At 37.8% G+C, this 8388-nt stretch overlaps 1 long non-coding RNA gene across 1 annotated transcript; it reads left to right on the top strand.

Annotated features, from left to right (window-relative positions):
• Positions 1-4904: 4904 nt before the first annotated feature.
• On the top strand, positions 4905-7609 carry LOC142170571 (uncharacterized). The gene is made up of 3 exons (XR_012699830.1): positions 4905-5261; positions 6248-6341; positions 6882-7609. It is a non-coding gene; the product is annotated as an uncharacterized LOC142170571 (long non-coding RNA).
• The last annotated feature ends 779 nt before the right edge of the window (positions 7610-8388 follow it).

Raw genomic sequence — 8388 nt, 5'->3', positions numbered from 1 at the left:
CATAAATAAATGTGGAAGAAACAATTTAAAGGTTTAACTTTGAGCAATCACGAAATCCGAAATAACATCTACCCAGAACTAGAGTCACAACTTACGAACTGTCTATGATTACTACAAGTAATGGTTTGAAAGAAAATATACATCTGTTTCGAAGAAAAGTAAAAACAGAATGTAGTAAAGGTATAAGGGGACGCCAGGGCTTGCGGATGCCTGCAGGACTACCTTGGGTCTCCTGAACTGAAGGCAGCACCCTCGAACTTTGATCAGGCACTAGTCCGAAATCTGCACATAAAGTGCAGAGTGCAGTATCAGTACTCCTAAACACATATTACCCAGTGCAGCGTGCAACCCGATCCCATATGTCCACCCTTATTACCCATCAACACAAATCACCCTTATTCCTCCGGTTGCGACGCGCAACCCGATCCCACCTATCCACCCTTATTACTCCTTGTTGCCGCGCGCAACCCAATTCTATCATATAACACTGTTATGGCGTGCAACCCGATCCCAATTTACAAATCACAAAAATGAAGACAAGTGTTTCACAGACTAAGCCAAATCCTCCAATGTTCTTATACCTCAATTCACACAACATAATATCACTACAATTAAACATCTTCACCAGTGTAAACTATCCAGCGAGACCAACCAAGTTGTACCACGAGGCACCCATAAACCAATAAAGACCAACAGAATAATAAAACGTAACCAGGAACAATTGAATACTTCAACAAGGAGAGCGGCAATTAATATAAAGCAATTAGACATGGAAGCATTTATGAACAAGTAGAAGTTAAGGCATGGAAGCAGTTATGAACAAGTAGCAGTTAAGGCATGGAAGTATCTGTAAACAAGCAGCAATTTAGGCATGGAAACAGCTATAAGCAAGTAGCAATTAAGACGGGGGATATTATAATAGGAAATGGGGAAGGGAAACAGCTAAACATGGTAATTTTGGTGGCGCATAGGTACTCGTCACATCACTTATACGCCACACACATGGAATTTCACATAGCAAATAAGTCGGGAATTCCTATTCTCTCAAGTCAAGGTTAGACCAAACACTTACCTCAAGCCAACGTGTAATTCAACACTCAAACACCGCTTTACCCATCGATTCCAACACCAATCCGCTTGTGTCTAGCCACAATATACTTAATAACATCAATAAATGCTAAATGAACCAATTCTGATGTATGAAAATAGATTTCCCATTATTTTTCCCAAAAAGTCAAAATCAACCCTGGGCGCGCTTGGGCAAAACTCGAAGATCGAACCAAAACCAGACTACCCATTCACCCACGAACCCAAATATGTAATTAGTTTTTAAATCCGACCTCAAATTGAGGTCCAAATCCCCAAAATTTGAAAATTCTAATTTCTACCCAAAAATACCCAATTTCCCATGAAAACCTTAGATTTTGTTATGAAATCATGCAAAAAATGAAGTAGATTTAAAGAAATGAGTTAGAAGTTGTTTACCTACGATTTGGGGAAGAACCTTTCTTTGGAAAATTGCCTATGGAGCTTAGGGTTTTAAAAATTGAAATAATGAGTTGAAATCCTGTCAAAATCCCACTTAACAGGTCGCAGATGTCGCAATAGCGACAGGAGCTTCACAATTGCGAAGCTCGCAAATGCGAGACAGGCTTCTCAATTGCGAACTTGCTGCATGTCTGCTTCCTTTGCAATTGCGATGACTTCCTTCCCTTAATGGCTTTGCAATTGCGAAGAAAAGTTCGCAAATGCGAACAAGGCAGGCCTGGGCTTTCCTCGCAAATGTGATCAAGCCCTCGCAATTGCCAAGCCTGTTGGGCTCGCAATTGCGAAGCCTGACCTCGCAAATGCGAGATCAGAGCCTGCAACACATACCAGCAGCAACAACAATTTTATATAAGTCCAAACTCACCCCGCGGCCTATCCAAAACTTACCCAAGTCTAAAAATATCATATGGAATTGTTTGTGCGATCAAATCATCAAAATAACATCAACAACTATGAATTTAACCTCAGATTCATGAAATTCTTTAAGAACATTGAAATTTCTATTTTCTCAACTAAAGGTCCGATTCATACCAAATCAACCCCGATTCTTACCAAATTTCACAGATTTGACTTAATTATTATTTTAAACATGTATCGGACTCCGAAACCAAAATACGGGCCGGATACCATCAAGAACACACACAATTTTATTTTCAAAAGCCTTTATATTTTGTAGTAAATAATTTCTTTAAAAATTCTTTTCTCGGGCTAGGGACCTCAGAATTCGATTCCGGGCATACACCCAAGTCCCATATTTTTTACGGACCTTACGGGACTGTCAAATCACGGGTCCGGGTCCGTTTACAAAAAATATTGACCGAAGTCAGCTTTAATCAATTTTAAAGGACAAATTCATTATTTTTCTACAATTTCACATAAAGGCTTTTCGGAAACGCGTCCGGACTGCACACACAAATAGAGGTTAAACAAAAGGAGGGTTTTAAGACCTCGGAATATAGATTTGACTTCTAAAACAAGAGATGACCTTTTGGGTCATCACAGAAATACTCAGTTATTGTCAAATTTTTTGGGCTCAAAATAGGACATCAACTACTCAAACAAAAATATTTACACAATGGAAACTAACAGAAGAGGTACCCTTAATTGATTTGGGCTCCAATTTTTTCCTATTAAAATTCCAAAAAGAAGAAAATATGTTACATGCTCTACATGATGGGCCATGGTTTGTTTTAAACTACTTCCTATCTGTTCGCTGATAGGAACCAAAATTTCATGCTTCTACGGCACAATTCACCTATTCAACAATTTGGATTCGTCTGCCTGAATTCCCCACAGAATTTTACGACCTAGACATCCTTCAAAAATTAGGAAACAAGGTGGGTAAGCTACTTAAGATTGATGCATGCACTTCTACTACTACTCGAGGACGATACGCGCGTATCTGTGTAGATGTGTCTCTCAATAAGCTATTAAAATCCCATATTTTTATTGGCACACATAAACAAGTTATCTTGTATGAGGGCATCAATTTACTTTGTATTAATTGTGGACGACTGGGACATAACACTAAGAACTGCACCTATCTTCTCCAACCAAAAATTCCATAACAAGCGCCCATAAACCCCCCACTACATGATCAACAACTCCCTTCCAATGCACTACTTTCTGCACCAACTCCAGACCATGAATGGAAAACAGTCGCTTTCCTGCAAAAATCGACCTCTAAAGTACCCATGCACAAACAAGTTCTAAATAATGAGCCGTCAACCTCTGACGCTCCGCCACAATCACGAAGAACAGTGCACAAGAACAACCCAGGTAAGTCCTCTAACCCTAAACCACCTTTCATTCAAACGACTATAGGAAGCGGAAAAGACAATAACATCCTTGACAATATTACTCATAATAATATGTTTTCTTTATTAAACAATAATGACTTCTCTTCCACAAATCTATAATCTATCACTACTTTGGGCTAGCCCAATACTAGCTCTAACGCTACACCTATAGGTCCAACCCATCTCCAACCTAACAGCCCACCACATGCAAGACCACTCTTGTCTGACACAACTGCCCAGCCACCTACAACACACACACAACACGTACCCTCACATGCCACTAATCCCTCTATCATGTTTCCATAGAATGACACCTTTTTCCCCTCCTTTCCACTTTCAAGAGCCTAGTATAGAGACCAAATCAAAGCCTACTTTCCCACAGCCAACACTCATTATAGCCCTGCAAACTCCACCCAACACTCAACTGATCTGCCTCAATCCTCAATAACCGAAGCCCACTATCACGACCCAAAATTCACTAGTCATGATGGAACCTAATCCAACCCGCTAGGTAAGCCAACTAATAACTATTCAATTTCAATAGTATCAATAAAATAATTAAACAAAAAGAATTATCTGAATCTTATACATTTTCCAAGGACTGGTAGTACAAATTATGAGCTTATAAGAATAGAGTTTACAAAGTTGGTGTGAAGTAAATACATTATCTATCTAAAAAGTACATAAATAGGGTATTATAAATCTAATGCTACCATGAACAAGAGATAGCTACAACAGGAACACAAATACATCTTCAATCCCAGCTCCCGTGGATCACAACAACATCATCAGTCAATATCTGCACGCAAGGTGCAGAAGTGTAGTATGAGCACAACCGACCCCATGTACTCAATAAGTAACCAACCTAACTTTAGGTTGAAAATAGTGACGAGCTGGAACATAGGTCAGGTACAACACCAATAACCAACAGCAGTTCATAACAATGTAAAGCAAGTAATAAAAAAAGTACTCAAAATTTAAACTGCTCAACTTTTTCATAATTCCCGAAAATAGTTCTGCTGCTACATCTCGCGTTTTCGTACGTTAAAATTTCGTTTTCAGTTAACCGACGTAGACTCGGGGATGAGTTCATCTTGACATTAACATACTTATGCTATTTATACAAGCAATAAATAAGTGTTATGAAGGATAAATGGGTACATGGATTAAAGAAAACGAGTTTCGTTGAAAGTGGACAATTTGGGATAAAATACGGGGCGAGCGATAATACCCGATAATTATGAACTAGTACCATGCAAGGTACTATATGACCACGGTAGTATAATATATAAATTATATATGAAGTATTTTAAAAATAAATAGAATTTTATGTAATTTGTGATCATTTTTAAATTATGCGGGTAATTGATTAATCGTCGGGTAACACGACATTACCCAATTAACTAATAAGTGGATAAAAATTAATAATAATTCCCACCCCAAAAGCAACGTGGTAGCTAGCCACCTTACAAGGATATGACTAAGGTCATTCCTTGATTATGTGTCCAATTCCAAGGATTTCAATTCTTGAAAACGTTAATATTTCATTCAAGGTTACATAGATTCATCATTTTAATTCATAAACATCTTCTGCTTTTCATTTACAAAAGAATAATGAAATCCTTGGAAACTTTTCAAGGTAAATTAAGTGTCTTGGTTTTCATTTCATTTGGACCAAAAACAGAACCAAGAAAAATGACCCAAAGAAATCCAAAAGCAAGCTTTCCTTTCTTGGTTTAAACATTTCAATGTCAAGGACATTCAATTGCTCAGATACTTCAACGCCAGAAACAGAAGCGCAATCGTTCAAGCACTTCAACGAGCAGAAGTTTAATTCCATCCAAATTTTGTTGGTCTAAAAGAGTACGGTACAATCTTAGCCGAGAATATTATACGGAGTTTTCCTTACTTCAGGTATATTAAGGCCCTCCCTTCTTTCTTTTGGCATGGTCCAGATTATACGAAAGAAACGAGCAAATACACGGTTTCTATAAATTATTCTATTCATAGAAATAGTAGGGGTGTCTATATTCTTGATTCCCCATGAGAATTATTATTATTTTTTGTTCATGGGTCTCAGAATAATACGCAGCTGGAAAAGTTTATCCAGAAGGAATATCGAGATTATTATGTATTTTCATGCATTTTACTCATTTATACATGTGCATTGACCCATGACCAGATGGCGGTATATACGCGTATATTTGTAAATATATGTATATGGGATATGGGAAAAGGTTACGGCGTTATATACATATCACCACCTGATAAGCTGGTATATGATGATGATGTTGCCCACAGTGGCTGAAATATGATTCAAACGACATTATATACGCATATATGGGTATGTATTTATATATATATATATATATATATATATATATATATATATATATATATATATATATATATATATATATATATATATATATATATATATATATATATATATATATATATATATATATATATATATATATATATATATATATATATATATATATATATATATATATATATATATATATATATATATATATATATATATATATATATATATATATATATATATATATATATATATTTATATACGCACCACCACCTGATCAGCTGGTATACGATTATGACTTTGCCCACAGTGGCCGATATGATGTGATGGGATGCGCTCAGAGGCTGATGATATTATGTAAATCCATACCTATGCATGGCTTGGCATTTACACGCACGTGCATGACGTTATAAATGTTTCAAAATATACAAAGTTATTCAGATTTAAAGATGTGTTTCAATATTCCATGTTTAATCTATGTCTATTACGTACTAATTTCCATGCCTTACATACTCAGTACATTTTTCATACTGACGCCCTATTCCACGGGGCCTGCGTTTCATGCCCACAGGTGCAGGTAGGCAAGCTGATGGTCCTCCTTCTTAGGATCCTTGATCAACGAGAGTTGGCATGCTCCATCTGATCCGGAGCTACTTTTGATATTGGTACGATATGTTTGTACATATATATGTATATGAGTATGACATGGCTCAGTCCTGTCTTTGTACAGTTATGTTTCTGTTAGAGGTCTGTAGACAGTATGTCTAGTTGGGTTATATGTGGCCTTGTCGGCTTTCAGTTTTTGATGTATAGTTGTCTATAGCAGCCTTGCCGGCTCGCCCATTGTATTCTATCTGTATACGTACATATGCCTTGATGGCAGGCTTCTTTCACGTATATTAATTTTGTAATGCAGCAGATGTTATTAAGGTTCATATTTTAGACGTATGCTTAGGGGTGTTTGATTGGTAAGACTCAGGTGCCCGTCGCGGCCCATCGGTTTGGGTCGTGACAAAAGTGGTATCCGAGCAGTTCTATCCTAAGGTTGTCTACAGACCATGTCTAGTAGAGTCTGGTTTATGGGTGTGTCGTGCAGCACACTTATAGATAGGAGTCTGCATGACATATAGGATGTTATCCTCTTTTCTTATCTTAGATCGTGCAATATAAGCATTCTTGTTCCTAACGATGTGTTACGTTTTTAGCGATGCCTACGAAGACTACAGCGGCTAGCACGGGTCAGAAGGCTACAAAGGTGCCAGAAAGAGAGATAAGTTATACTATGGATTCAGACCCATCAGAGATCATGGGTTCTATTGAGGAGAATCCATCTGAGGATCCATATGAGCCATCTGTTCGATTTGTTTCAACCACTCCGGTAGTAGATGGGGTGAGAGGAGTTCCGACCTCACCAAGGCCCTTAGTTTCACAGCCCATTGATCAGGGTATGAGGGGAGTAGTGCATGGATTGGCACAGTCGGGATTCCATCAAGCTCAAAACTATGTCAAGGTATTTGAGGACACCAGCTCTTCTGAGATTCCGGATAGTCCACAGTCTTGGGAGTCCGTCAATCAAGGTTCTTCAGTGTATGTTATGGGATACGCAGAGGAAGAAGATATTAGCCAGGCCAAGAGAAGGAAGGTAACTGATAAGGACATGAGGATTCCGTCCGGAGTGTGTCTGATCGAGGTTCTTATATAGGACGAGGCAAGGACCCTCTACTGTAGGCTTCCTACAAGTATCAGTTTTTGGTTAGTGAGTTGCACCTATTCTTAGAATATTACCATGTCAAGGTTTTAAAGGTGTTTAGTTGTTTTATGAGGATGTAGGGAGCCCCGTCCTGACTTGTATATATATTGGTTATGCCTACTTAGAGGCTTTGCAGATAGTATCATGTATATAGTTTTGGGTATGATATGTCTACGGCCTAGTCGACCCCTATGTATATAAACCTTTTTCTAAATTAGTTATGCGAGTTAAGTCTTAATGTTGTTATATATATATATATATATATATGGATGTTGTCGTAATGACCCATGATAGATTTGAGAACAAACAAGGACAAGGTATGTGGTACTCGGTTAGGTAGGACTTGATATTATAATTGATATGGATTGATTGGCCTTTTGTTATGCTAACATCAAGTATAGACCAAATGTGGGTTGATTTCAATTTCCAAGAAAGCCTGTTTTAGAATGGAAAGATAATACCGCATCACCAAGAGGTAAATTTATCTCCCAGCTCAAGGCAAAGAAGATAATCAGAAAGGACTACATTTATCACTAAGTTCGGGTTTGGGATACGGAAATAGAGTTACCAACCATTCAGTACGTCCCTGTGATGAATGAGTTTCCCGATGTTTTTTTTCCGATGAGCTTCCGGGTCTCCTACCAGAGCAATAAATTGAGTTTTCTATTGAACCACTACTAGATACTCACCCAATATCTATTCCTCCCTATAGAATGGCCCCCGCAGAGCTGAAAGAGTTGAAAGAACAAATAAAAGACTTGCTTGAAAAAGGTTTTATCAGACCTAGTACGTCACCGTGAGGAGCACCTGTGTTGTTTGTAAGGAAGAAAGATGGTTCCTTAAGAATGTGTATTGATTATAGGCAACTGAATAAGTTGACGATCAAGAATAAGTTCCCGCTCCCGAGGATTGACGACTTATTTGATTAGTTGCAAAGTGCCAAGTGGTTTTTAAAGATAGAC

This window comes from Nicotiana tabacum, chromosome 16 (assembly GCF_000715075.1).
Source record: "Nicotiana tabacum cultivar K326 chromosome 16, ASM71507v2, whole genome shotgun sequence".
NCBI lineage: Eukaryota > Viridiplantae > Streptophyta > Magnoliopsida > Solanales > Solanaceae > Nicotiana > Nicotiana tabacum.
This window is presented reverse-complemented; position numbering and strand designations above follow the sequence as displayed.